Source organism: Stegodyphus dumicola, chromosome X2, assembly GCF_044657685.1.
Source record: "Stegodyphus dumicola isolate Sdum_Otavi_A_Nest chromosome X2, ASM4465768v1".
Taxonomy (NCBI): Eukaryota; Metazoa; Arthropoda; class Arachnida; order Araneae; family Eresidae; genus Stegodyphus; species Stegodyphus dumicola.
In genome coordinates, this window is record NC_140781.1 from 117,781,390 (window position 1) to 117,794,843 (window position 13,454).

The window sequence follows — 13,454 nt, forward strand, 5'->3', positions numbered from 1 at the left end:
TTCGTGTTCATTGGTCTTTCTAGAATAGTGAAATCAGAAACCAGTTTGTCGAGTGCCAAGAAAACTGAATCTAATTACAAGAAAAATTTCAGGAAAACAGTCTCATTGAACTTAATGGGTCCGACCTTCAATCTTTGGTATCACAAGATGTGTCAAGGTTGGGAGCTAAAATGTGGGATTTGCTTTAGATGCTCGAGAATGGGCATCACGTTTGAATGTCACATTTCATTTTCTGTACGCTCTATCCAGTTCAAATGTTACACGATGGTCCTAAGATAAGTTAATATTTATTGCCTGTGTCGAGAGAATTGTCAAACTAGTCTTTCGGGGAAGTCATGTGATGATTTTCGCTCGATGTCTCTGCATATGAAAAATGCTTATGGCATTGCTTAGAAGACGAAAGAAAAATAATATTAAAAAGAATATATTAATTCTTTTGGAGCTACGATTTTGTCAGGTGAGCATTGCATAGCTTTCTTACTGCATGTGATTCATTTTTGCTTACAAAGCAAGAACCCGATAATAGTGAAAATTTAGAATAGAGCAAAACAAAATTTTACTTTGTTAAAGTTTCCCAGTTTTAACGAGTATCATTTAAAAGGGGGTTTATTACAGGCATAATCAATAATTTATTTGCAATCAACGAAAATTATTTTTAAGTCACGGAAGAAATTATTAGTTATTAATTTAAAATGTATTACATAATTTTTTGTCAAAATTAAATTTATTTGCATTCTGCGGAAATTCGCCACTTCTCTATATTTTTCTTCAGCTTAAAATTTTAGGGAATCGACTATTTTAGACGCTCTTAGCGTTACTCGTATAGTATAGCAATTCAGAAACTCATGCTAATGCGAAATGAATAATAAATCCAACATTTAATGTCAGGGGCTAAATATTCTGTTTATACAGTGTATCTTCTTTGCTTTCCAGGTTAACTGTTTATGTGTATCTCGATAATGGAAATACCGTATATACCCGCGTATAAGTCGACCCCCCCCACTTCGACATAAAAAATTCGTAGAAAATAAGAAACCCGCGTATAAGTCGACCCCCCACTTCCGAAATTGATCGAAAAACTTCGAAATTTTTTTTAAGTACTACATTTATTCAAAATCATCTGAGAAAAAAAAGTAAATATACGATAAAAAATACCTTGGTAAATAAACAAAATAGAACTCTTCTGTCATCATTGGCTCGTCATCATACATATGTTTCGTACATAAAGATTCGCGTACGTAAAATCTATCTGCATTTCCCCTTTTTAAAAGTTAAAAGAAATATTCAAAAGTGTTCAGTTATTGCGTGGGCTATTTTTTTAAATTTTGACGTGTACGCATGTTAACAAAAGTATTTCATGAATGAACAATAACTATTATAAAGACTTATACGTACATAAAAACTATCTGCATTTCTCTTTTCTTGGCGTGTTGGCGAAACTGTTTTATTGCTCGATATTGATCGGTTGTTCGGGGGCCGAAAATTCTTTGGTTTAATCGAAACTTACTCTAGTTAAAGTATGAAACTCTGTGATTAGTTCGTCACATAATTTAAGTCATGAAATTACTTCAAGTAAGTTACCGATTCTTTTAATTTTTTATGGCCCGCGTATAAGTCGACCTCCCCTTTGAAGTCTTTTTTTTGTCCAAAATATCTCGACTTATACGCGGGTATATACGGTAAGTATTTACGCAGGCCGCCTAGACAGTACAGTGGTTAGGAGAATCTACTGAGGTAGCGAAGGGCCAGGTTCGAACCCCGGAAAAGGCATGGATGTTTGCAAATATTAGTGACTTTGCGGCTTCTAAGTATATGGTGAGCCGAAAGTCCTCTCGAGAGTTTAATGGTAGGGGAAGAGGGGTAGGAAATCCTCTCACCCGTCCTCCGAGGGGCTCTCCATTAAAATTGGGAGCGGAACTGAGCGAAGTTGTACTGCACTCAGATAAACCCTAGTGGGAACGACCATATTGTGTTCGTGGACCCTTATTGTGGCATGGGAGCACTCTAAATATGAGACGACCGAAATTCCTCTCGAGAGGTTGTGGTAGAAGAAGAGGAGGGTCGGAGACCCTCGAACCCATCCCCCCAAGAGGGTCTCTCCATCAAAACTGGGGGCAGAACTGAGCGAAGTCGTACTGTCACCTGTATGGTGCTCAAGGCTCTTGCCAATAACAGGCGCAGTCTTGCTCTCCTTGCCGCGATAAATTTCGTGGGCTTGTTCTGATGTTACTGTCAAACAAGTGTCAAAACAACAACAGTATTTAAGATGTTTAAGCTGTTGAGAGCTACTATTCTTAAGGTGTAGTTAATTGTTTTCTTCAAATACTGTGATTTGAATTCAAACACACAGAAAGTTCTCACTTCGCATCCTATGCCGTTTATCTTTGACTAATATGCAAAAGTACTTGTAAGTCGAGCTGTCCTGCGTCCGAATCACCCTCACAGTGAAGGTAAAACTTAAATATTTGCTGAAATGAAACCAGTTGTACGTTTCAGTTGCAACAATGATTTTAAAACCATGTAAAATTTACAATCGTACATGGGTTAACTTAATTAGCTTTTAAACTGATGTAAAATATATTCTGATAAGGAAAGAAAATTTGTACTGAACGAATACCGGAACTGAATCTAGAACATACTTAAAACTTCTTGCGAGAATGAATAAAATTTTGGAAAATCCTTTGATTAGTGGTATGAAAAACTTCACATTCTTGGAATCTAGCATTTCAGGAATTTTAAATACATATAATTTTCATAACTTTTGCTTATTATTCTTATTGTAATCGAAATTGGCGTTCATTTTTACCTTTTATTACTATCAACGTTACCATTAAAAAGTGTTAACTTTAAATTGGCTTTATAAAAGCAGAATGCTCATTTGCAAACAGCTAAAGCACCACGAAAAGTAAAGCCGCTTAAGTTTGTAAGGATAGTACTGGGTAACTTAACATTTTCAAAGTGGGGCAGATTCTTTTTTAAATGATCTGATGATAAATACGAATCATGCATTATTTACGTCAGTTTATTTTTACGTACTATGTGAATAATTTTCTAGACGTCCACAATTCATAAAATGCAGATGCGTGTCTGCTTACGTCATCTAGCTTTCTGGCGTGTGAGTAGATTTGCTTGCTGTAAGTAAATTGATATGCTCCCTTGTCTAAGCTAACGTTAAAACATATAGCTGTTGGAAGTAATATATCGAATTACGATTATGTATTTCCTCTCTAAGCAGATTATATAAACATATATTTAATTCTGATTCGCTTTAAGAGAACTATAGTTTTCTGTGACATGCATAAGTACAAGTATAGTTGTGGCAGATAGCCCTCGAATGCTTTACCACCTTTAAACAAACCAAATCAAACAGTCAAATATCTAAGTTAAAGCTGGCTCAATGTTTTACCGGCTCGTAAGTTTAAAAAATTGGCTGAAAGAAAAAGCAGAACCAAGATAATCACTTTTAAGCAGAGTTGGAGGAAGTCCAACAGCACGACGCGAGTGCCAGAAACTCTCTGTCTCTAAGAATCAACACCCTCAGCTTATATAATGTAATATGGTGAGGAATACGGAAGGAAGAAGTCATAGTAAAGATCAAAACCATAATAACTGATTAATTAACATTAAGTGCGTACGTCACAAAATAAATTACCATATACAGAGTGAACCAAAATTCGCTCCTATCAAACTTTAAAAAAATTTAGAAATTCCAAAACAGATATTAAGGGCAAATTGTTTTAGTGGACGACACCATATACTTTTGCAAATAATACCACTTGAAATTTCAGCAGCAATTTGTGCTATTAGCTTTAAAAACCGTTTGTTTAGTGCAAAATGGAGGTGGGTTTTCCCCCAAGCACAATGAATTTTTATGATTGAGCATTGCTTCACAACACATAAATTTGATTTCTGTGTCATCTATCTCATACTCTTTGTTGTTAAGTGCAACTTCTTTTCTCCCTGACTTCGTCAATTTTGTCCGAATTCAGAAGAGAAACACGGCTAGTTCTTTTGTTAAAATAAAAATCTTTCAGTTCCTCAAAATTAGGTACCAAGTGAAAAATTATTGTTTTGTTAGGTTCACAAACATATGGGAAGATCTCTTTAAACGTTCCAACAAATTTTACCTAAGAATACATTGTGAAGTAATGCTCAGTCATAGAAGTGCATCGTCATCTCGCACCAAGCAAACAGTTTTAAAAGCTAACACCAGAAACTGCAACAGAAATTTCTAGTGATATATTACTTGCAATAGTATAGGTGTATCATTAAATAAAATAACATTCTATTTATTTTTTGAAAGTTTGTTATGTTCGACATTTTGGATCATTTTGTATTTCCATTTCCGTGTGTAAGCCAAGAAATTTTAACAAATGTTTTTCGGCTGAAGTTTCAGCCTCAGTTTATATATAAATTCAAGGTAATTTACAAATAATATGTTTGCAAAAATTATCTAAGTAATTCAAAAAATATTTTTATTTTATTAAATACTAAATACATATTAAATAAATTTCTCAATAACTGCACCCTACTCGCAATTTTTTAACAGCTGTAGGAAGTCTGCCTTCCATTTGAAAGGTATCAGCCTTCATTTCAGACTAATAACCGTTGTCAGCCCACGTCGTAGAAATATCATCCTCGGTTCCGTCCATAGTATTACTAATGCAATATTTTCTGAACAACCGGACGATCATTTCCAGCCTACTTTTTGAATAGGTAGAGAAATGGCGCTTATCTTCAGTTAGTCTGATATATCTAGCTAAATTAGTTAGACGACCAATTAATTATTCCCACATTTGGCTCGATTTTCAGGCAAATTTTAATTCGTCTTATACATAGCTTTCTAAGTTTGGCCGAAATTCTGAAACATAATTTTCTCTCTCATCTTCTACTCGGAAAGGTTATATTCAGAAATATACGATAAATGCTTCTGCGTGAAAAATCATCGTGTCTGTCAGTATGTATATATGTATGTGGGTAAGAGCAATGCATGTGCAATTTCAAATCTTTTTATCAATTGATTTTTTCCACCCTTCATGAATATTTTTCACTCTAATAGCTTTCGTCTGAAAATGAAGAATCAGATATCGTTATTCTGTAAATAATTGTCTCAGACCTCACTGTCGGAAGTTTTAGACACAAAACATTACGCACAGGCGTAATGAATAGTAACACAATAATATAAATAGTAACACAAAATAATAAGTACAAATTTGTTTTGCAGTGAAGTTTTTCCAATATTTTTTAATTTGTAAGAAAAATATGCAGTTTTTTTCCATTTGTAAAAAGTTTTCGTCATTCATATCTTGAGAAACATTGTAAAATGAACTGAATTTTTTTTCCTTCAAGGAAAGTTCATAATACGTCTTGCAATTAAAAAAAATACACACACATGCTAAGAAAAAAGATTTTCCACTTGAACATTGAATCTCGACATTGCTTAATGAATCTTAAAGGCACGGAAATTCTTAAAAGCATTCTTAAAGAATTCTATTTGTTTTGATGACCCTGAAAAATGCTTGTTTGTATCTTAATAGTATGCTTGATCTTCGATTCTTGTGCAAAGTGTTTCAGCGCTATACTATTGAATATATTTCAAGGCGTAGCTCATTTTTCGTTCGTTGAACTTTCACACCGTTTACAAACTTGTGTTAGCGCTTGAACTGTGTGGCCTTTGATACTTCTGGTGAAAGTGTTGGAAGGACACTTAGCGGTCTAAATTAGGCCACGACAACTTCTTCGCATCATTTCGCATCGAGCTGTAGGATCTCAATAAGAACTTCTGTTAAAGAGAGATTTCACTCCTGATAGCAACACTGACTTCTACTCCGGGAAAGAACTCCGCAGTTTTTGGATGTAAAGTAAGTGCTGTTTTTATGTTCAGATCTTAAAAAAGTTTTATCGGATCACAATGTATATTAATTCATGTATGAAGAAAAGAAGTTTTTAATATTTTATATGACAAAAATGGAATTAATGTAATTCATCAACTGAAACCTAAGAAATGATGTAAAATATCTGGGTTATATTATTCTCCGTCTGTTTTTATATAGTATGCAGCAGATCATTTGGTTACTATCTTTTTTTAATCCCTTATTCTTTAGTTAAGTAAGCTGAAAAACATGCGAAATCGAAAACGCGGAATGCTTAAACCGATAGAAAAAAACTAACCGTTGCTGAATATTCTCAATAAAATCTTCATTTTGGTATTTTCTCAAAGCATCAGCGACCAGATGTACTAAAATGAAACATTTGTTTTGATATTTTAAAAACATTTTCCTATTCCTTTATGGCTCTTATTGGAAAATTTTTATATTTTTATAGCATTTTTGCATTGCAGGAAAATAAAACTGTAATAATTCAGCACAACCGAATTACTAAACGTATCACTGAATAAAATTTCAGTTCTATTTGGTAGCAAATATCAAATAAATATTAAAGAATTATTTATGGCATTATTATTAGTAGTAAATTATTTAAGTTTAAATTACAAGATTGCATAATTCAGGTTTAACGGGTTCAAGTTAAAGAGTTTGGTGTTTTGCACCCATCGTGCTCAAAATTCTGTTGTCTCCTAAGATTCTTTCACAATTTATATAAAGGAATCCGAACTTAAATTATAGGGATTCAAAGTGATTAAAAAGAAATTGAGGGCAACAAAAGAAGTAAAAATGCTGCGAAAATGATTCTTAACACCTAAAGAAAAAACTGTGAAATACAGTTCGAAATTAAAATAAATTCCTTTCCAGTATCTCAGATCGTAATCGCATTTTGTTATCTTGAGTATGTTTTGTTGATAAACCCTCTTGAAAATCTATTTGTATATTCTGTGCTTCATGTTTATTTTCATCTTAACCGTTTCCTTCATTTATGTCTATTTCTCTCAGTGTTTTGTTGTACTGAATCAATAACTGTTTATAATAAATCGCTGGAATTACTGTTATCAGTACTGTTTTGCAATCACTGGCCTTTTTCAGAATTTCCGAATGCCTTTATCTATTTCTTCTTAGAAGTCAAAGTGAATTGCCACAGTTCTATATTGTTCTAAATGAAGGCAAAAAATGTGATCTATTTCTGTTGATTATACAGGTATACTAGTGACATGAAGAAAACAAATTTAATAACATTTGGTATTGAAAATAATCTATACATCTAAAATTTCACTTTCCACTGAAACTTTCCACTTCCTTAAAAGGCACGAAAATACACTTTTTATCGAAGAAAGACGCTTTTACTAGTATAGATTATATTCTAGTAATTACATATATTCTAAAAATATACATATTAATTATATAAATATTCTAGGAAATTATATGTAACTGTTAATATATTTTATGTATGTATAGTTTTATTTTACATACCTGTTACTAGTATATATCCTATTTTTTAAAAATCAGGAACTTAGTTTGTCGAGTTCATATGCTTTCTTGATGAAAGACAAATATATTTATTCAATTGTGCTTTCAAAATCGTAGAATTAAATTCTTTACTGAGAAAATAAACACGTTTCCAAAGTATATGTTGTGTTATAAGTGAGGTGCAATTAATTAACAGCTGCTTATATAGATAGTGCGTAATGTGTTAATAATGCTTGAGCACTCTCTTCTCCTTTATTGTAGTTTTCTGTATTGTTTATAATATTATATTCTAAATCTAAACCTGTGTGTGATTCATTGCTGGCATATTAAAAAAATTCTAGTAAAATATTTACGAATTGTACAAAATAACACTGCATGTAGCAATTACGCAGCTGGCGTAATTCGATACTTTAGAATTTGAGACATTCTGTGAATGACTACATTTGCCCATGTGAAACTACAAAGAGTAATTTTTTAAGGTAAATCATAACACACAAAGGTTACTGCCTGAACATCTAGGGACTTGCACGAATATGAATATTGTGTGTAAATCACATGAAGAAATCAAGGTCCAATTAAGGAATAAAAATCATGCAGGATAAATAGAGATTGTAGAGTTACCATTCTTCTTGATTTGTGGCCTTCTAGGAAAAATGAAAGTACATATTTACTATTCGTTTTAACTAAATATCATATTTATCAGTGTTAAAAGTTCTTGGTCATTTTCGTGCAGGGAAGCAGTAACAGTAAAGGAATTCATCTGAATCGCGTCCACTTTGCTGTACTAGTCCACAAATAACACAATGAACAGTGCACATAAAATCAAAGAATCACAGTTCGATTTCATTTTCGTATACATCATTCTTATATTTTCTGTTTGTATATAACTAATACATTTTCACAATGAACTTCGAAAAATGCTCTTTTGATTACGGATTTTAAATTAATAAAATTGTGCAAAAAATACTTTGTTTTTATGAAAAGTTTTGATCTTTAATTTATGAAAAATAAATTAATTTTGTTCGTGAAAAATAATATTGCACTCATTTTTTTGGTTCTTATAAATTATTTAACTTTATTATGTATGTATCATATCTATAGAATGACAACCGAAAAATATATTTGAAAAAATATATAAGAAACTTCTTAAGTATGTACTTGAAATGAAAAATCCATCAGTTAATGAGAATTCAAAATGAATGCTTCCAGAGGAAGGCCTCAAATACTTTCTAAAATTAGTATAGACAGCTTTATATGATCAAATGCTTTTCGGTCCATTCTTATTGAAATAACTGTGACTACCACTCGATACGCAGCTGTTCTAGGAAAGAAACTTTTTCAAAGATTCAACAATTTGATTGATGGTTATTAGTTCCAACCTCTCACAAGAAGAGGAGATGCCTCCTCATAGCATGCGGATTGTTTCTGGTATGATCTGTTCGATATTCAGGAAAAAATTTACAGCTTTGCTCTCCAAATCTCTTTATCTCGTCAGAATGCATTGGTTTCGATGCTCCCCGGATTTGAACCTACTTGATTGTTTTTGTTTATTTGAAGGTATGTTAAGGATAACATTTATACGAAACTTCAAAATCAATTAAAAACCTCAAAACAGCCAGCGTTATTACTTTTGATGACCTCCATAGCAATATGTTGCCAAAGATCATCGATAACTATGAGCCGCTTCTTGCAGCAGTCATTCCGAAGACCTTATCAATTTATTGCCTTACGCTGTATTCTTCTATCTCTTATCGTTATTTTTAAAGAAAAATTTAGTCTAAAAATGATTGTCACCTTTAATTTTCTAAATACGTATGACAACAGAAATATCCAAAAACTTTTATAGAATACACACTGAAAATTCCAAGGAAGGAGAAATTGCGTTAGTGAGAAATTTTGAATTAATACGTGTGGGAAGTGAAGCTCAACAGTAGTTACCCAGGGGTCGATACTCAAGTATCGCCATTTCGATTTCTGGGAACAGAAGGTTATACGGTAGGCTTAAAATAGAATATACAGGTTGCGGTTGATTAAAAAGTGTTTAATGCTGTATTAGTAACAGGAAATATACTATTCGCCGTCTACATTTGCTTCTTTGATTTAATAATATTTTACAAATTTTTATAACTATATTCTCACATGCTCTCCTTGTGTTTACTATCATTGTCCACACATTTTTGGAACCTGTCCTACGTAGCTTGCAAATCACGGGTACGTATGCCTTATAGTGTCTATGACAGTTACACTTTTACGTAGATCGTCTGTGACAGTTTAAAGCCTTTATGCAGATCTTTCACGCAAATTTTTGGGATACGGAATTCCATTCTGTCATCGGATTTGAGGTTTAATATGCTCAGAGAAAGTTTCGTTGCTTCATAACGCACTTTACCTGTCTCATAATTAATTATATGGTTTTCTATTTCATGTTTGGGGCCAAATTGAAAAGCGAAAGCATGCTCAGAAGAAATTTCGCTGATACTACCCATTTTGTCAATGGCAAGATCTTTTCTCAAGTTAAAAATCTAAATACTGCTCCTTGTTAAGAATTATTAGTAAACATAAATGGTTGCTCTTACTTATGAAATACTTAATTGAACTTTTCTTTAATTCTACTTCTTTTGGATGGTACATTATTGTAAATATTAAACCAGGCTATCTACATTTATGACTTTAATTCTAGCGCTTTGCTGCATTTGAATGTTAAGAATTATAGCACAAATTCTAATGAATTAAAGGCGTTCTTCCGATATGTCTTCGAAGTGTAGCGGTTAACATACCCAGCTAGCGATCTACATGTCTGGGTTTCGATTTCTGGTAGGAGCGAAGTTAACTTTTTAAGGGTTTCTCTCCAAGAACCTTAATTGTTCTAAAAAATTAGTAGTTAAGAATACCATAGTATTGTCTTACAATTTTTATTGTGGTGCTTCCAATTTGTTTATTTCTTTGAATGCATTTTATTTGTTTCCCCCCATTTAATATTTCAGTTGCTGCTTATTATCGTTTGACTTTTTATCATTTTATCATAAAACATCTCAGTTTCATGATGACAGGAGTTCTAGCTCTAATCTGAATTCAGATTATTGTCCTTTATATAGACCTAACAACTATTCAAGAAATTTGTGGTACAACGAAACTGTAGGAAAGAATAAAATTTTTGAATTTGCAGTTAATTGGATCTATACGGTATATAATGAATGATTATTATATTGTATGGTGAGATATAGTTTATGAAAAACGCTTTTTGTTTTAATTACTCTACCGAAAACTTTATACTGAATGTTGGCTGATCGCCAGAAATAAACAGCTAGAAGAGGTGCCTGGCGTGGTATAAAGTTTGTTTTTGTATTCTACGTATTGCTCATGGGGACACATATTTCTACTTCAGGTGATGAAATATCCAGGCACAATTCTGTCATCGAAGCCGGTTTATTTTTTAGAGATGCGTTATATTCAGAAGCGTCGTGTCAAGGCATGCGATGCATGTGGCACATGCCTCTAAATTTGAAACTTCGTAAAAAGAATTATTATGTTTTAACTCATTCGTATATAAAATATGTTTTAATTATTTTAAATGTACCGTTTTGCATTGCGTCAACGAATTTATTTAAAATCAGGAATTTAAAAGAACGAATTGTAGAGAAATAGAATGTCATACGGCGATAGCAGCGCCCTCACCTGAAGTAGAAAAGTTCAGTTCTAGACGGAAATGGCGCGTTAAGCCATATCCTTTGATTTGTAGAATTTTCCATATTCCACTTATTAACTTATATAGTTAGTGTAAAAATAAATATTTAACCTTTCTTTGAGTCAATCATAGATATAGAAACATAGATCTTAGATACCCTAGAATTTTTGACTTAGAATTAGGCTTTCGCGTTACCAATTGCGGGTTGTTGTGTCTTCTAATTCTGCTTCTGTATGCTATCTACGTATATGCCAACATCATTAATGAAATAACATATTTCGCGAGGACAAAGGGAAACTTTATCTCTCCTTTTCTCTATAGTAAGATTAGTTGCATGCCTGCTCGGCATAGCATTTAAAGTAGGAAGAAATGTTTGTTTGTTGATTAGTACTGAATTTAGCGCAATTTATATCACGTTTTAGGGATTACTATTATGCAAAGGCGAGTTTTTTTTTTTTGCTTCGATATTTACACTTACATTTATAGTAGTTTAGTTTTGTTTAAAATCGTTTAATTAAAGTTAACTTATTTATATAGATAATTATTCGTATTTCTGGGCTTTTATGAGAATTCTGCCTCATAATGCATTAAACATGTAATATTAAATGAAGCATTTTTTTTTAATTTGAAGCATAGCTGAAGATGAAACAGAGGAGCACTGACTGATTAAAGACTTAGACTGAGGAGACTGATTAAAGACTTAATTCAAAGGATATTTCGATTTTGATTATGCTCTGAAAATTAAAAATTATTTTAAAATGATAAAACGTAACGGGCATGTGCAGCAAATATAAAGGTAAAAATACGAGACATATTCAAGGTACAAAGTGAAAGTAAACTACTTAATTAATAGTTTCTGATGGTAAAGAAAGGTTGTCTTTTGTCATGATAATTTGTAAGTTATGAATTGAACAAGTTCAGTGTAATATTAATATCTATGTTAAGAAATGAAAAATTTCTCTTATATCAAGATTTTAACTTAGTCAATGTCCGGATTTGATGCTTTTAAATTTTTCGAGTGAAATCCTAATTCTAACCAGAGCTCACAGGAACTTCAAATCAAACAAACTCCGTTGTACTATAATGTATTAACGGAGAATGCTGTTAACGGAAAATATCAATATCACATTTTATTTAACAGTTAATAAAACTCATATTAGTACTAGAAAACTGAATCTTCATGAGACGACCAAAATGCTCTGGAATAACTTCATAGCTGAGGAATAAAGTACGCCTTGTCAAAATACGAACCCAAAAAAGAAATTTTTACGAGCTATATTCCTTTGGTCAGAATGTAGTTATATAAATTAGAAACCAAAATAAAAATACACATATGTCTCAGTGCGAAGAAAAATATTTCCATCCCACTGAGATATGAGTGCATTTCTGTTTTCATCTGAACAAAATTTGTGTTATCGTCCCCTCAACTGTATAGCGATTATACTGATGCTGATTACTAGTCTGAATGGCGAGGTAAGGGTATGAATCCCATGTAAGGATTATTTATGTATTCTTACGTCCTCTTGCGAGCGTAATATCAGGCCATACCTAGGGGTGTACCCTGCATAACTTTCTCAGTGATGAGATGGCTGTATAACTGATTGGTTCGGCTGTTCTCAACAAATATGCTGAAGTGTGTCTGGCTATTAAAAAAAGAGAGAAGGAGAAAGAAAATTGACTTTTCATTTTTTGTATCATGTCTTTTACTTTTCATTTTTTTAATGATTTCGTTTAATGTTTTGTAATTTAGGGTAATTTATTATTAATTTACTACTCTTTTTCATTTAGTTTTAACATATTTTAACCCATCATTTACTTAATTAATATTTTCATCCCAGTATATTTTATTTAATTTTTAATTATTTATAGCTCTATGTATTATTTATTTATTTTTCGTTTCTGTTTCTATCGGCATTATACAGAATTCCAGCACTTCTAATTTTATAAATTAAGTTCTGGCTGTAGTATTAGAACAGATTTAGGGCTTTTCATATAAGAGCGATAAAAATCAGATCTTTAGTAAATTAAGCAAACGAAAATATCTCTAAAGATACGATAATAAAAGAAATAAAATATTAAACCGATTCTTAAATTACATACATGCCTTCATAAAACAAGAACTGCCCTGATCAGTCTGCTGGTTACGCAAACAGGTAAAAATTACAGAAAATTGATAAATTAAGTAGGAAATGTAGGCATGATTTAGTATGAATATTTCTTTTCCTTGAACTAAAGGATTTTATAAATTGCAATTAAAAAATCACATGAATACCATATAAAGGAAATAGCGATTTCTTAGTTTATTTCAGTAAAAAAGTACAGTTTCAGATCACAAAAAGCCAATACACAAAAGAAACAATTTTCACCATATAAGCAGAATATATATCGCAAAATGTGAAATCAATTATCTG

At 32.0% G+C, this 13,454-nt stretch overlaps 1 protein-coding gene across 2 annotated transcripts in view; it reads left to right on the forward strand.

Moving 5' to 3' along the window:
- Positions 1 to 201: 201 nt before the first annotated feature.
- Positions 202 to 13,454, forward strand: part of LOC118199713 (DNA damage-regulated autophagy modulator protein 1-like) — a 39,882-nt gene continuing 26,629 nt past the window's right edge. The window contains exon 1 of one of the 2 annotated variants that reach the window (XM_085809961.1): positions 202 to 457. The gene's annotated coding sequence lies outside the window, so the exon portion shown is untranslated. Of the gene's footprint in view, positions 458 to 5,703; positions 5,862 to 13,454 lie in introns of those variants that run through there. The other variant, XM_085809960.1, reaches the window with a different exon arrangement.